This window comes from Notolepis coatsorum (genome assembly GCF_963971535.1).
Source record: "Notolepis coatsorum genome assembly, chromosome: 9".
NCBI lineage: Eukaryota > Metazoa > Chordata > Actinopteri > Aulopiformes > Paralepididae > Notolepis > Notolepis coatsorum.
In genome coordinates, this window is record NC_140173.1 from 117,066,823 (window position 1) to 117,084,254 (window position 17,432).

Here is a 17,432-nt window from a genome sequence, read left to right on the forward strand (position 1 = left end):
TTATTATTATTCACATGGTAAACAGCAGCAGTTCTAGAGTTCTCCTCTCTCTGAGAGGCAGGTGGGAAAGAGGTAGAGGGGGAGGAGACATCTCTTTATATACTCGCCACCTGGTGGTATCATGAGTGGCTCCGCCTAGAGCGCCCTCTAGTGGAAACAGTTATATATGCAGTTAGACAGTTACTTGCAATCCTACATAGAACCTCTAACTTCAACACTCCCACTTAGGGTTGTTTAGCACACTGGATAACTTCTCCGAAAACATTTTACAAAGAAAATAATACAATCCAAAACATCAAAAGAGTATAGCAGTCAATATTTACACATTAAACATGACCTCTGCAAATCTCTTCAATTTCTATTTGGAAACAGGTTTCCTCATAGTGTCTGCTACCATGTCATCCGTTGGACAATAAATCAGTATCATTCTTTCTTCTCTGATGACAGATCTGATGAAATGATATCCTATATCGACATGCTTACATCTATGTCGGTACACTGGGTCCCTAGCAATCACAATGGTTCCCTGGTTGCCCTCATAAACAACAGTCTTCATATATACATAGGTGTCCATCACTAGCTAGAAACATACACTCGGCTTCACAGGTTGATAGTATCACTGTGGGCTTTAAGCCCTAAACCCTTGCTGCCCTTTCTGAAACACAGTTACCAGTACCTTTGGGATAACGAAAAACATGTTTTTGACGTAGTTCAATGCTTCTCTGTGGGGTCAGCAAAATGCTGTGACAATTTTTTGTCTCACTACAAAACATAGGTCAGGGCGAGTACAGGTTGTCAAACAACTGAGGCTACCCACAGCTTCTCTATACATCTCTTACATCAGTCAAAACATTTCAGGATCTTTTCCACATAATTAAATCATTTAGAACATGGTAAATCATCCACCTCTGTACTTAAACATGGGACCCATTTCTGTATTTAAAACATGTTGTCGTATATTTCTAAATGAAAACATGAACATAAGCAACTATAAATGTACCAAATGATAAAACAGAGAAGTTGATTTGAAAGACAGGGTGATTTGAACACCATGTGAAGTTATTTCTGAAGACCCTAGGCTAAAGAGGTTGAGAGACAATGGCCCCTCACCCGGCCAGCTGGCAGGAAGCGAGGTTGTTTAAAGTAAGTGGTATGAGACAAGGAAGGAATTTCAGGTTACAACACGGCAGCTGCTGACTAACCCAGAGGTCAGAAAGGTGACACAGGCTATTTGGAAATCGCCCCTTACACAGTAGAATGCCACTCTAATAGGTAGACTAGATGGTTTTTAGACCTTAAGGATATAAAGAAAACTATTGGCTTTGTCAGACAGATTAGTTAGATGGCTTTAGAAAACATTGCAACACATATGTAAAGAAAGGACCATTATGATAAAAGTGAGCTGTCATACCAAATCACCTTAGATAAATAGGTTTGGCAGGCATGAAAAGTTGACCATAAGTGAGCCAAATACAAAGACATTGTTTGTAAATTAATGTTAATACTGAACAAAATAATAAGTGATCAAAATAGAGCTAAAACCTAGATTACAGCGTACTTTAGAATAGGAAAAACAAACAGTAAGATAAATAGTTCAATCAAAAATAAAGTAAAAAGTGGACCCAACTGAAGACAAGACAGTGAGTCACTGGCTAGACAATAAAGAATTATCTTAGTATTCTAAAAATGCAATTACAGAATGATAAAGAGTTTGTAGATGGAAATAGCTCATGTTGTATTATCTAGGGATCAAGAGCCAGTCTGTCTCCCCATAGACTATGAAAACGGTTGTGTCAGCAGAAGAAAATGTGTAACATGTGGACACAGGACACCAACAGACAGGTTTCTGCTGGAATGTGGACCAAAATAAGAAAAGCGTATGGACGTGAACAGGCAGGCAGGGTCTCCCCCCTCCCTCTCGCTCTCTGTCTCCCCCCCTCCCTCTCTCTCTCTCTCTCCCCGCTGATAAAAAGGGCGAATGGCGACTCACTACAGACAGGACTCACACCAAAAGGGGACCTGGAGAGACAGACAGACCTGGAGCGACACACACACCCGGTGACACTCAGAGGAGACGGAGAAGGATCCCTGCAGAGCCAAGCCGAGACACAGAGGGACTGAGACCCGATGACAGACGAAATCGCTTCGCATCAGGAGAAGCGCTGACACACCAGAAAGGACCTGAAGACCCAGAGACATGGGGACAGACGATGACAGAGATCGCATCGCAACTGGAGCGCTGAAAACCTCCACCGACAGAGGGAGACTCGCCACTCGACTCGCCACTCAGGCTACTAAAGAGCCGATGACTCAGAGAGCCATTGAGACCAGATGACCGAGCCGAGGTTCATAGCGGACTCCGCCGATACGAAATCAAGCACTCCCTGCCTGATCGGCGAGGAGACAAGGTTGTCTTGACAACCAGACCAGCGAACCACAAGAGAGGACTCGGTGTTGGCCATGGACAACCTAAGACAGCGAACAGCACCGAGAGACGACAACAGCCAAATGAAAGAGATGATGTACTGTTTTAATTCCTAAAGCTGTTTTATTAATAAACACCGCCGCCCGTTGATTTTGACCATATCGTCAGTCTCCTCTTACTTGAAACCGAACATCTGAAAATACCTAAAACCATGCAGAGGAAAGGGTGAAATAGAACACTATACGATCAATGAACTTAGATAAGAGATACATGAATGAAGAAAAGACACGTTAATCTGGCGCCGTGACTGCCGGTCTGTACATCCGAACGGGACCCAGGACAAGGACAACAGAACTTCAAAAACTCTCAGAGCAGAGCAGCGACGCCTGACTACACCATCCTCGAGCAACAACAACCAGCAGAGGCCAACCGGTGAGTTGAAGATGTGTCTGTATTGTCGGGGTTTGTTTGGGCAGATTTCGAACAGGGGTAGGGAATGGTTGCATTGGCGCGATCGAATTAAACGATTGAGCGCACAGCCGTATCGGCACTAATGAAATGAAGGGGATTGGCGCGATCGGGTTGGACAATAAAATAGTTCAGGTCGCGCACTGCTGAGGGGCTAGAGGATTGCGCCAGGTTAGGCGACAGAGACTCTTGTTTAGAATCGTAGGTTCAAATGCAATGACAATAACTGGAGACGTCTGGTTTGTACGTTGCTAAAGACAAATCGACGTCGTACGAATCCGTTTAGTTCTTACGGAACAAGAGATCTGGAGCGCGTAAGGTAGTCCTCTTAAACCTCGGAAAAATTAGCACTTGTGCACTGGGGGGTTATAGAGATCTGCGCTTATGTTCGAACTAAAGAAGGGCACTTAGAAGCATTATGAGTTAGTATATAAAGCACTGTTTAGTAGCGGGGCTAATAGGGACCTGTGTAGAAATGTATAAAAAAAAATGGGTAAGGGATGTAGATTGTGATATGCATTAATTCAATGTGATATAACACCGATGCGCCAGCTTTAACATTGGCGTCGCGAGTTGCTACGGCGGGGACCGTGCTAAGAGGTTGCCGTTTGGAACCCGAGTGCTAATGTTAGGTGCTACGTGCTGTGTTGAGCTGCCCAGGGCTGAAGGTTATTATAAAATTGGATGAGAGAATGTGTGTGATTGTGGCGTTGTATGAAAGAAAATGGGGATGAGTTGTTTAGAAGGTTAGGAATGAATGAAATAAAAAGATAATTTTGTAAACAAATGAAGTCCCGTGACGAAGCCTCGCGTGTTGCTATTCTGGTGTCCAACGAGATCTCAGGAATGGCGGACGTGACGTAGTTTCGGGGATGACGTCTGCAGGATGCCGGCCTGCAAGACGAACTACAATTCGGTGCGGGGGATTCTGGGTGTTGGGGTTAAAATTGAGAGGGCACGTGGGCTGGCGTGCTACGTAATGGTGCACGTGTTGTTAGAAGGTTGAGGGCGCCTCCTGCAGGATGTTTGGGGGTACTGTGGTGCAAAAGTAGTGATGTGTGGAAAAATACAGCAGGGGGCGGTGTTATCATAGGAATTAAAATAGCTTCTGTTGTGCCACGGTCCCCTCTGCTGTGAGGGGTGCTTGTAAATCTCCCTCCCTCCCTCCTCCCTCTCCTCTCCCTCCTTCCCTCTTCTCCCTCCCCCCCCCCCTCCCCCCCCCCCTTCCCTCCCTCCCTCCTCCCTCCCTTTCCTCCTCTCTCCCTTCCTCCCTCCTCCCTTCCTCACCTCCCCCTCCCTCCCTCCTCCCTCCCTCTTCTCTCCCTTCCTCCCTCCCTCCCTCCTCCCTCCCTTCTTCTCCCTTCTCCTTTCCTTTCCTTCCCTGTCTCCTTCACTTCTCTCTCCCTTCCAATATGTGGTACGGTCAGCAGAAGTTTAGTGTGAACCCGCCTCCCCTCCATCCTCTCCTCCCCGATCCCTCCTTCCTCCCCCCCCCCCCCCCCTTCCCTCCCTCTCCTCTCCCTCCTTCCCTCTTCTCCCTCCCCCCCCCCTCCCCCCCCCCCCCTTCCCTCCCTCCCTCCTCCCTCCCTCCCTCTTCTCTCCCTTCCTCCCTCCCTCCCTCCTCCCTCCCTTCTTCTCCCTTCTCCTTTCCTTTCCTTCCCTGTCTCCTTCACTTCTCTCAAGGAGATGCGTTTGGAATGATTGTGTACAAATGAATAGTATGCTTGTGAATGAGACATTGTTTTGCTAAGTATATGTGTTTAAATGGATGGATGTTAGGAGCTCTGAGTAAATGTCAAGGTATTTTTTGTATTATTATGAACCAGCTGGTGGCCAAGGCTGCAACGGAGAAACCACACCCCTGTCCTGCCAGCATTAGCTGGCGCGACGGGACTAGCGTGTGGACGCTGTGTTGCGTTTTCGAGTGAATTGAATGAATGACATGTGAGATGGAACCTAGGAGATGTGTAATGTGCGTTGAAATTTTTCAAATCGGGGCTGTAGAAGTTTAAAAGTAATGTAGTAAAGATCAAAGAAAACGGGGATTTTAGAGCTGGTGACGTCATAGGGAGCGTCGGAGCTTGGGGTGCGTTAGATTTGGAGTAACGGGGCTAGATCGGGAGCGTTAGATTTAAAATACGGAGCCGGCCGGGGCCAAGCGGGCGAGCATGCTAGAATGAGGATAATAATATAGGTTCTGTAAACGGGGGCTTAATAGGATTAAAGTTATGTTACGGGGTGTAGCTGGGGTTGTGTGAACGTCGCGATGTGTTGTGCCGCTCGAGTCAACAGGACTGGGCCGTTTAGGAGAAGTGATGTTGGATGCTAAGCTAAGCTGGTGCTAGCGGCACTGAGCTAACGAAGCTAAGATGCTAAGCTACCTGTGCTAACAATATAGCATGATTGAACTCTCGGGGAATCTCGCGTGTTGCTACTCTTTGCTAGTGCGGGATCTTAGAGAGGCGATGGACAGGTACTTCCGGTGTAGAGGGTTCTGGGAATTGTAGTTTTGTGGTTGAGGTAGAACGTCGAGTTGACGTCTTGGGGTGGTTTACGTGATGACGCACTTGCGGGGGAGGCGTGGCGCCTCCTACAGGAAGTGGTGAGTGTTGTGGTGCGTTGGTGATGGACAGGACGTTCCAGCGGAGGGCGCTGTTGCCTCTTTTATAGTTTCACCTTTACAGGTGGAACGGGGTGCAGTTGGCAGTGGAGAAGGGTTTGTAATTATTATAAGTTTTGAGTAGCGACCATTTGTGGGGATTTATAAATTCTTTATGTTCGGTTTTTTCTGTTGTTGATGATGGGGGTGTTTACTGGTTTGATTATGAATCTGTATTTGTTATGGGCCAAGTATGGTTGAAGTGAGAGCAGCGGCGTTTTGTGATAGGATTGGCGTGAACCCCCCCCCCCCCCTTTTTCCTCTGTCCCTCCCTCCCTCCCTCCCTCTCTCCCTCCCTCCCTCCCTCCCTCCCTCTCTCCCTCCTTCCCTCCCTCCCTCCCTCTCTCCCCCCTCCCGCCCCCCTCCGCTCCATCCCTGTCTCCCGGCTTAACTTTGTGAGGGGACAGGTGCACAAAGGGAGTTTTTGTTTAGTATAGATTGCCTGATTGATTGATTGATTGAAAGTTTTTATTAACGGATTGTTTAATGGGTACGATACGGTACAGCTCAATACACACAATTGTTAAGGGGATGCAGACCGGAGGAAGACTTTCGTCTTGTTTACATCGGGGTCCCCCATTTTCAATTCATCATGGGTTTGGAGTATTGGTTATATTAATATAGTGTTACTTGCTAAAATAGGATTACATAAGGATAGACGGAATATTCATGGTCATTTTTTTGGTCTGATTTAAGTTAAGGTTGATTTAGACGGTTAGGGAGGGGATTAGGCACCCCGAACCTCTAGCCTTCAACAGGCGGCAGTGGGCTCGCAAGAGTCTGGGCGCACGTTAAACACAAATCTATAGTGCTGGGGAGAAACTGAAGGCCCTCGTGCGTAACGAGGTATGAAATAACATACCACTGTGGTACCGTCTAGTCGGCCCAGGAAACGTCGCACGTAAGTTGGTGTGGGCACTGGGTGGTACGTGGGCGACAGTCCACACCTAGGAGCAGGGCGGTGCACCGTAGGGGGCACAGCTCCTGCCATGAACAGGCAAGGCTGGCGAAAACGGTCAATATTTCCATGCCCAGAGCAAGCGGGGTGGGGACAAGACCGTCGGTTTCTAAACTGAGTGGCTGATAGGTACTACGGACAGTCAGCTGCTTGGGGTCCTGACTTGATGACGGACTATGAGGTCGCTATCGACTGGGTCGCCAGCCGGTCAGGAGAGCGTTATGACCCCTGCTTATAGTCACAGATAGCGGGACGGGGACCGTGAGTGACTGGACAGTATGGGCATAAATGCACTTGGCTCAATGTACAGTCAGGCCACGGTAACCTTACTAGCCGATACAGGGTTAGTAGGCGAGCTGTGCTTCTGTGATCAGTGTTTTTGAAAAGAAAATGCTGGGAAGCAGAGGGATGAGGGGTGTCAATTCAGAGGAATCTGAATTGTCTCTCCTAAGGTTGGAAAGGGACCCAGCCTTAAACTGCACCTGAAGGTAAAATAAGGGGACTTCTTCTGTTCATGTGAGGAGACCTTAGCCTGGAAGTGGAGGCCTGTATCCTTGGTTGGGTGAGAGGGGGTCCAGTGTAGGCGGCAATGCGGCCCTGAAAAAGCCGGTTTCCCCACACGTGGTATCTCCTGATCCTGGAGGGGAGAGGTGCATCTAAGTAGGGCAAGGAGTGCATCCGAACGGGAGGAGGGTACTCTTAACTGGAAGGAGGTTAAAAGGGTCAAAGCGTTTGGTAGTAGTTAATGTTGCATTGTGTGACCCCCCCCCCCCCCCCCTTTCCTCCCCTTAGTCCCTGGATCCCTGTATCCCTCCCTCCTTTTTTCTTTTCCCTTCCCTGTCTCTCCTTGTATTTCGCCATCCCTGGATTGCGGCGTGTGTTGTGGGCATTTGGTTGTAGGTTTATTTGTACTGCGTTGTTATTGTATATGTGAAGTAGGTACCGGATGGGCGCTGGCCTGTCTAGGTGCAGGTGGTGGTAGGATGATTTGTGATATTCTTGGTGTGGTAGAAGCTTGGGGTGATTCCGTTCAGGTTCGAAACTGAAGGGAGGACGCTTTGGGCTGTGAGTTGACGGTTCTTTGTGTATTCGGAGAACTGGGAGGATATTGCGGTGGCATAGTGCGGGTGTCCATGAAATTATTAACGTGGCCAGCTGTACTATGTGTCGGTCAGGGTTTTAGTGATCTAAGTTGCTAAAAGTTTATTGTTTTCCCTGATTAGGTGGTTGGTAGCAGTAGCAACACTGATTAATTTTTATTAAGTGTTGTGGGGGGTAATGGTTGTGTGTAAGGATGAATGAAATGGATGTAGTATGAGAAGTGAAGCGAAAGCGAATAATACATTTAGTCGATACGCTAATCGGGCATTTAAAAGTAAGAAATAAGGTTAGGATGAACAGATTCATCAAGCAAAGAGAGATTAGAATCAGATGAAGGACCAGGTTTACAAAGGATTATTAGACAATGGATAGGAAGGGGATTAATGATTATATTTCCCAGGAAATCAGGAGGAGAGAGCACACAGGGGATTGGAAAACTCCAGTGTTCCTGTTGAAGGAACGGACAAAAAACAAGATAAGCTGTATCGTTATTTTTTCAAGCAAATCACACTGTGTCTCTTTAAAATATTAGTATAGTGTTGCCCGACATTTCCAATGCGTAACGAAGAGTGGAAATAATAAGGGAAATGCCACTGTATTAAGTCTGGATTTCTGCTTTCTTTCTATACAGATGCTCGGCCGGACAGGTGCTCTAACGACTTCCATAACCATCTAGGGAAAACGGTTTTAAAGGCCTTGGTATAAGTATGAATGATAAGCCAATTATCAATCCTTGTCTGCACAGTAAAATTTTGACAGTGTGAGTGTTTTAACTCAAGTAAGTAGAAAATAGTGTAAGACGGAGAAATTTGTTTTTTCAAACGGTGATTACAAGAGAGTGTTGAAAGTGGAATGAATGACAGTAGCATAGGAAGTTCACCTTAGAGGGACATTTGATAGGAACAACTGAAGCGTTAGATGCAATAACAATAGAATAACAACAACGACAATATGGAAGAGGGCCTTAGTGATCGGGCCATTGGGGGGAGTAGGCCGAGGGCCTCTGCAGACATTTCCCAGATAGACTATACCAGTGATGATCTGATTGATTTGAATATGGACTTCTCTCATGTGACCAGTACGACAGAAGGACTTGGAATGATGACTTTGATTCCAACACAGGGGAGTGAACCAGTGACAACGGTGTTACTCCAACCAGAACCGATTCAAGCTGGAGTGTCCATTGCAGGCGACTGCGGTTTAACCAAGGGGCAGAAAAAGAGACTGAGGTTACAGCCGTCCCACGAAGTCCACTCTGGCCGGATGGCTGGAACTGAGACCGGCAGCAGGTATGGAATACACGAACAGTTTCTACAGCCCACCCGTTTCCCACATCCATCCTGCCCTCAGCACCAAAGCCAAGATGAGAGGCGGAGCCCAACGATGGGACGGCAAGCCGCCCGTGCTGAGATGGGGGAAGAGGCAACATACTATAGACAACAGAGAGCGTTTGTGACGGCGTTCGAACAACACGAGGCAGTTCATCGAGATCTGATGAAGACACAGCTGGAGATCGGTCAAGCCGCACACGAGACTCAGAGACTGGGACGAGAACTGGCGAGAAAGACTGTGCTACTAGAAGCGACAGCTGTTGAGATCATGCTTCGGGCGTCTGACCTAGGCCGCTGTGATCAAAGAATGCCCTGTGCTCTGTTGCCCGGACAGGGAACTGGGCCGCAACAGGGTGAACAGGACCGCAGGAGGGGTGAGTTTCCAGGCCCCTCCCAACAAGAGAAGGCCCGAGGAGAGGCAGCAGAAAAGGACAGGTATGCCCCTCTCTCCTCCAGGCAACAGGACATGCGACCAGAGGACAGGAGAGGGGTGGACCTGGCGAGGACGGTGGGAGGCCAGCCGAGAGACTGTGGGAGTCGTGGTAAACTGGGTGAACTGGAACCCCTGGGATGGCCGGCGTCGGCTGTGTGCTGGGGTTGTGGGGAGGTTGGCCATTTCGCTCGGTCATGTGACAAAGGGTGGAGGCCTCAGCGAACGTCCAGAAAGAAGCAAGAGTCCAAACAGGGTTGCTGGGAATGTGGAGAGTTGGGACATTGTCAGAGGGGGTGTCTGCATAGGTCATAGGTTAATTAAGAACGAGGCAGGAATGCACAAGCGGAGCTAATAGTGCTGGGGAAAATAGAGTTATTAATAAGTTAAAATGGGAAGAAGGACTGATTGGAACAAAAAATAGAATAAAAAATATATAGGAGCGTTGATACATTAGATTATGAGTGGAAGCGACTAAGATGGATGTGCAACTAACAGGGAGAGGTGAGATGACTGACAGATGCATGAGCCAATCGTACTAACAGTTAATTAATAGACAAATCATGGGTTTTCCTTTTTGCTACAGTGTGTCTGATCAACTCTTGCTGTGGCAGTGAGGAAAACGTAAGGGAGAATGGTATGGTGGACGATTTTTGGTATCTCCCACCTGTGCAGCCTGGCCCGGCTGCACAGATTGGAGAGAGAGAGAAGAATGGTCACCGCAATGGCTCTTGTGGTCATGTGAACTCTGAACCAGAAGGTGTCAGAGAAGAGTTAAATAGTTGGTTTTAGACAGGAACAATGGAACACATAATATTAGACAGAGTTAGAAACAAAGGACTATTTATAGTAGTGATTACAATACTTGATCAAAGGGTGGTCAAGGTTGAATTAAAAAAAAAAAAAAAAAAAAAAAAAAAAAAACAACAACAATATTATTATTTCATTACTTATTTTATTTCTTTTTGGATTTCTAATTTTGCTGTCTTAGTTTTGCGGGGGTATTTATGCCTCTGGATGATAGTTTAATTCTGTTGGATGGGTGTGTAGCATGTAGGCACTCACAGTTTTTTGTTTATTTTTAATTTTCTTTGTTTTTGGTTGACTATATTTTTTTTAGGAACTGGCTGGCTGGGGGGGTTCTCTCGCCGGTCAGGGGTAGCAGGTGGTGGTGACACAGCGAGACTGGTAGGAGGTCTGATATAATGAGCTGGAAACTGAGAATGGACGGGAGCTGGTTCATGGTTTGTTTTCCGCTCATTGAGGCTCCAGATGTAGAATCTGGAGGGTTGTGTCACTTTTTGGGTTATGATAAGTGTTGGGGAAACATATTTCTCTGTCTATAAGAAAGCTCTGTAGGTTGTTGGTCGCAATTTGGCCAGTTAGTGTTCATGTCGGGTGCAGACATGTGAATTTGATGATTGACTTATGGAAGACTCTGCACCGGCTTGTTGAAAGCTGGCGGAGTGTGTGTGATGTGTGTTTAAAGGGACTGTGGTTTGTTGACCATGCACATAGGTTCTGTTGGTGATTGGCCTCGTCTAGAGCTGACTGTCCGGACCGAGGAGCTGTCGGGAAACGAGGTATTTGGAAGTGAAATAATAGTTATTCCACTGTCAAGGGTGGAGGTAGTTGTGTTGATCTTGAGATATTGAATCTAGTAAAACAGTACAGCACAAAAAGAAATGAGACAAAGATGATTTGATTGAATGCTAACGTAAGAAGCTGTGAAATACATAGATAATGAATTGGAGAAAAATGTATTGTCAAAATGCAGAACAGTAGAGAATGTATCTGCGAAAATAACTGTTTCCAATCTATTGTGTGTTTTGTAAATAATAATCCAAAATGCAAAAAGGACAGAGGGAAAATCGATTCCTTCTGTGGAAAATCGGAGCAGTACCAGAGACCTGCATACAACGAAGAAGGGGCGGTGATTAGCACAAGATACAACAAGAAGAAAACGGTCAAAAACGAGTTAGCAGTAAAGGCCTTAGGAGGTTTAAACAGGGATAACTGACAGGGATGAAAGCAAAGGATAATTGAGGCCTCAGTGGTCTTTTTAAGGAGTAAAAATGATTTATGTTGCTTGTTTGAATTTCCCTCAAATGTTTAGAGAGTTAATCTTTTAGTGGTGTGATGTATTAATCTTTTCTTGCAGAGTCCATTACACAAAATAGACATTTAAGCTAAGTACATGGATAAATATAGTCTTAAACGAAAAGAAGCTGAGAATGGTACGATCATCTCTTTGCATAGAGAGACGGACCTAGACTGGATGTCATAATAATAACTGATAATGTATATAAACTGTGAAAGGAGGGAAAGGTAGGTGAAATGATGATTTTGTAACTGTACAGATGGAAAGGGGTTTTGTAGTTTGATTTGGGTCAATTTTGGATTTTTTTGAAATTTTGAAAAATATTAGCAAAAATTATGGATATGATTTTTAACATGTTTAATTTAGAATATTAATGTTGTATAGGAGGTTATTAAACCCCCTAAGGGTGGATTGTCGTATATTTCTAAATGAAAACATGAACATAAGCAACTATAAATGTACCAAATGATAAAACAGAGAAGTTGATTTGAAAGACAGGGTGATTTGAACACCATGTGAAGTTATTTCTGAAGACCCTAGGCTAAAGAGGTTGAGAGACAATGGCCCCTCACCCGGCCAGCTGGCAGGAAGCGAGGTTGTTTAAAGTAAGTGGTATGAGACAAGGAAGGAATTTCAGGTTACAACACGGCAGCTGCTGACTAACCCAGAGGTCAGAAAGGTGACACAGGCTATTTGGAAATCGCCCCTTACACAGTAGAATGCCACTCTAATAGGTAGACTAGATGGTTTTTAGACCTTAAGGATATAAAGAAAACTATTGGCTTTGTCAGACAGATTAGTTAGATGGCTTTAGAAAACATTGCAACACATATGTAAAGAAAGGACCATTATGATAAAAGTGAGCTGTCATACCAAATCACCTTAGATAAATAGGTTTGGCAGGCATGAAAAGTTGACCATAAGTGAGCCAAATACAAAGACATTGTTTGTAAATTAATGTTAATACTGAACAAAATAATAAGTGATCAAAATAGAGCTAAAACCTAGATTACAGCGTACTTTAGAATAGGAAAAACAAACAGTAAGATAAATAGTTCAATCAAAAATAAAGTAAAAAGTGGACCCAACTGAAGACAAGACAGTGAGTCACTGGCTAGACAATAAAGAATTATCTTAGTATTCTAAAGATGCAATTACAGAATGATAAAGAGTTTGTAGATGGAAATAGCTCATGTTGTATTATCTAGGGATCAAGAGCCAGTCTGTCTCCCCATAGACTATGAAAACGGTTGTGTCAGCAGAAGAAAATGTGTAACATGTGGACACAGGACACCAACAGACAGGTTTCTGCTGGAATGTGGACCAAAATAAGAAAAGCGTATGGACGTGAACAGGCAGGCAGGGTCTCCCCCCTCCCTCTCGCTCTCTGTCTCCCCCCCTCCCTCTCTCTCTCTCTCTCCCCGCTGATAAAAAGGGCGAATGGCGACTCACTACAGACAGGACTCACACCAAAAGGGGACCTGGAGAGACAGACAGACCTGGAGCGACACACACACCCGGTGACACTCAGAGGAGACGGAGAAGGATCCCTGCAGAGCCAAGCCGAGACACAGAGGGACTGAGACCCGATGACAGACGAAATCGCTTCGCATCAGGAGAAGCGCTGACACACCAGAAAGGACCTGAAGACCCAGAGACATGGGGACAGACGATGACAGAGATCGCATCGCAACTGGAGCGCTGAAAACCTCCACCGACAGAGGGAGACTCGCCACTCGACTCGCCACTCAGGCTACTAAAGAGCCGATGACTCAGAGAGCCATTGAGACCAGATGACCGAGCCGAGGTTCATAGCGGACTCCGCCGATACGAAATCAAGCACTCCCTGCCTGATCGGCGAGGAGACAAGGTTGTCTTGACAACCAGACCAGCGAACCACAAGAGAGGACTCAGTGTTGGCCATGGACAACCTAAGACAGCGAACAGCACCGAGAGACGACAACAGCCAAATGAAAGAGATGATGTACTGTTTTAATTCCTAAAGCTGTTTTATTAATAAACACCGCCGCCCGTTGATTTTGACCATATCGTCAGTCTCCTCTTACTTGAAACCGAACATCTGAAAATACCTAAAACCATGCAGAGGAAAGGGTGAAATAGAACACTATACGATCAATGAACTTAGATAAGAGATACATGAATGAAGAAAAGACACGTTAATGTATTTAAACATGGAGTATCCTCCTCCTGCATTTAAGCAGTGTAGCCACCCTCCTTCAGCATTTAAGCATTTAAGCATTTAAGCAATTAGCAATTAGCTACGAACCATACTTTGTATTTGTCGTGGCCTTCAATACCCTCCTTGATTGAATACACCTATTCCCCTCCCACTGTCCCTCTGGTAACTTGGTTAGAGTAAAAGTGTGGTTGTCCTCTAGGGACCTCATCTCCTCATCCATTGCTCTCTCCCATTTACTTGATTCAGGGGACACTATGGCCTCTTTAAAGGTCGGAGGTACCCCACTGACTACCCTGTAGCAGCAGTAATCAATGGTGGTAAGTGTACTGTCATCCTCGTCACTTTCTCTCCGGGCATAGTCTGTCAGATACTTTGGGGGTTTGTGTTCCCTTGAGGGATACCTCCCACTACTTGGGGCACTTGACGTCACCCTCGGGTGCTCCTCGTCATCGCCCTCTGGGGGTGGCTGACTGTCTGTCTGCACGACCGTGCTAAGTACACTGGGCTGAGGTGTCTCTGTTTCTTCACACCTTACTCTGGAGTCCAGCTCTGGCTCCTCTGTCTGTGTCTGTTGTCTTTGTGACAAACTTGACTAGCATGTGTTTCTGCACTCTCCCTTTACCGGGATGATAAACTAGGAAAGCGGGGCTTCCCTTGTCGTGCCCTACAAAGAGTCCTTTTTCACATCTGGACTCGAGCTTTCCCCTGTCCTGCAGGTAAGCATGACACACTGATCCAAATCGGTGCATTCTAGCTAGATTACACTTCTTTCTTGTCAGTGCTGTATACGGGGTGGTGCCTGTGTGCTTATTAAAGCACCTGTTTCTGGTGTAAGCGGCTTCTTGCACCGCATAATGCCATAGGCTCTTAGGTAAGTTACTGTCTACTAGCTTACACCTAGCCATTTCGAAAAGGGTGCACCATTTCCTCTCTGCCACTCCGTTCTGGTGGGGGGGATATGGACATGACGTCTCGTGTCTTATCTTGTACCTTCTCAACAATGATTGGAACTCTCTGTTTGTGAACTCGGTTCCGTTGTCGGACCTCAAGCATCTTACGTTACCATAAGGGGCTACGTCTGCCAGGAATTTCTCCGTGGCCTGGAGTGTGTCACTCTTTGCTTTGAGAAAGTAAACAAACACTGCTCCTGTGCACACATCTGTAAAATACTGTACATATCTAAAGCCTCCTATGGACTTGTTGCTTACTGGACCGGCTAGATCCGTGTTAACTAGCGCAAGTGGTACCTTTACTTTTTCTGTGGGATTTCTGTTTCTCGATTGAGTAAACTTCCCTGTTTTGCACATTGCAAACATTTTTGACAGGTCTACGCTTCTCCCCCTCAATGTGCATACCCTCTGACACTACTTGCAGTTTCAGTAAATCCTCGTAATTACAATGACCCATAATCTCGTGCCATGTCTGAATATCGTGACTGGCCGTCCCGCTACACACATCATCATTATCGTTACACTGGTCGTAGTCATTACACTCCGTTTTCAGATAAAATACTCTCTGGTACATCTTTATGTCAAACCGAAACCGGGTACCGCCAGGTTCTACAAGAACATTTTTACCTTTATCGAAGAATACCTTGGCGCCGCTTGCAGTAGCAGCTATTACAGAGAATAGTCCTTGTGGGAACGATGGTACATATAGAGCGTTCTTTAGGGTCACCGTACGCCGGCGCCCCCTGCTGTCCGTGAGGCATACCTGTGCGTCTCCCCTCTCTTGTGCCAATCCGTAGATGCGTCTACCGTCTGCCAGCTCCATGCAGTGCCTCTCAGAGTGGAAAGTGTCGTCAAAGTTCTTGAACCGACTCCTGTCGTTGATAACATGGGACGACGCGCCCGTGTCCACGATCAGTCTCCTTCTCTGGGCCCGCTGCATCTGGGCCGGTCCAAAAGCGCAGTCTTCTTGTCCCGTTATCCTCCGGGCGTCGTCTCGACTCGCCTCACGTCGATCGTCGCCGCCATCTTGTCCATGCGCGTATCGCGTGCTCTGGTTGTGTTTCTTCATGCACGCTCTGTCTGTGTGCCCCGTGGATTTGCAGAAGCTACACCAGACAGCCTAGACTAGACTCTTTTTGTATCACAAACAGTACTGTATTTGCAAATCTGGTATGTCATAAATGTATAGATGTAGCAGTACTGTCTATCTGTATGTCGTGTATGTCATGTTATGATGAATTGAAAATGGGGGACCCTGATGTAAACAAGACGAAAGTCTTTCTCTGGTCTGCATCCCCTTAACAATTGTATGTATTGAGCTGTACTGTACTGTACCCATTCTGCAATCGGTTAATAAAGTTTTCAATCAATCAATCAAAACTCTCCTCCATGATGCGTTATTTTTTTCCGTAGCCGCTCTCTGATTGGCCACTTCATGTGACATGTGTGCCCAATCGTGTGACGCCTGTTTCTACACCGGTTCAAAGCCATATTATACACAAAGTTAGAGGTTATATGTAGGGTTGCAATTAACTGTCTTAACTGTACTCAACTGCTTCCACTGACTGTATGTATATCTGTGTCCACTGGAGGGCGCTATAGGCGGAGCCATTCATGATGCCACCAGGTGGCGAGTATAAAAAGAGTTGTCTCCTCCTCCTCTACTTTTTTTTTTTTTTGTAGACCACTACACTTCCGCGTTACATTGAAATCAGGGAGGAGATTGCGGGGGAGCATATGAATGAATGTGGACGAGAGCCGTGATGTAAGTGGTTGCCGATACGGCTGTGGGGGTGCTAGAGACATGATCGAATAGACGTTTATGCGCCTCACTCTCCTGAACACGGCGTGACCCATTCCTAATCGATCAGAACTAAATCGGCAGAGAAAAAGCCCATTTTAAAGCACCTATTCCGCATGGACATGCGCAGATTGCCCATGGAGTCTGGACGACACGAGATGACGCACGAATGAATGTGGACTGTTCCATCAGAGGGCGGAGCTTCGGTGGTAATATGAGTGGCTACAGACCGCTGCACTTAAATATAAACATTAGTCTACCTGGAGACTCAATGAGGTAATTGCAGATGTCGCCATAAGACGCGTCTGGCCATTTAGTGGGATAATGTTTTCATTATCCTGTTCGGCTGAAAGGACACTGGCCACCGACGCTCGCCCCTCTGATGGAACAGTCCACATTAATTCGTGCGTCATCTCGCGTCGTCCAGCCTCCATGGGCAATCTGCGCATGTCCATGCGGAATAGGTGCTTTAAAATGGGCTTTTTCTCTGCCGATTTAGTTCTGATCGATTAGGAATGGGTCACGCCGTGTTCAGGAGAGTGAGGCGCATAAACGTCTATTCGATTATGTCTCTAGCACCCCCACAGCCGTATCGGCAACCACTTACATCACGGCTCTCGTCCACATCCATTCATATGCTTCCTAATTTATGCAAATGACATGTCGTCAGCTTGTGACTGCAACTTGTTCCTGTTTGCGGACGACTCAGCCCTGCTGGTCTCTGACAAGAACAAGTTACAGGTTGAAAAAACCCTCAGCTCGGAACTAGGCAAAATCTGCATATGGCTCGCCGACAACAAACTATCATTACACATGGGCAAAACAGAGTCCATTCTCTTCGGTTCAAATAACAAACTCAGCAAGACCGACGGCTTCTCAGTTACAGTGGGTGACAATATTGTCACAAGGAAAGATGAAATTACCTACCTGGGTTCCATCCTAGAGGCTAATCTTTCCTGTGACAAAATGGCATCCAATGTAATAGAAAAAGTCAATCAACGAACTCGA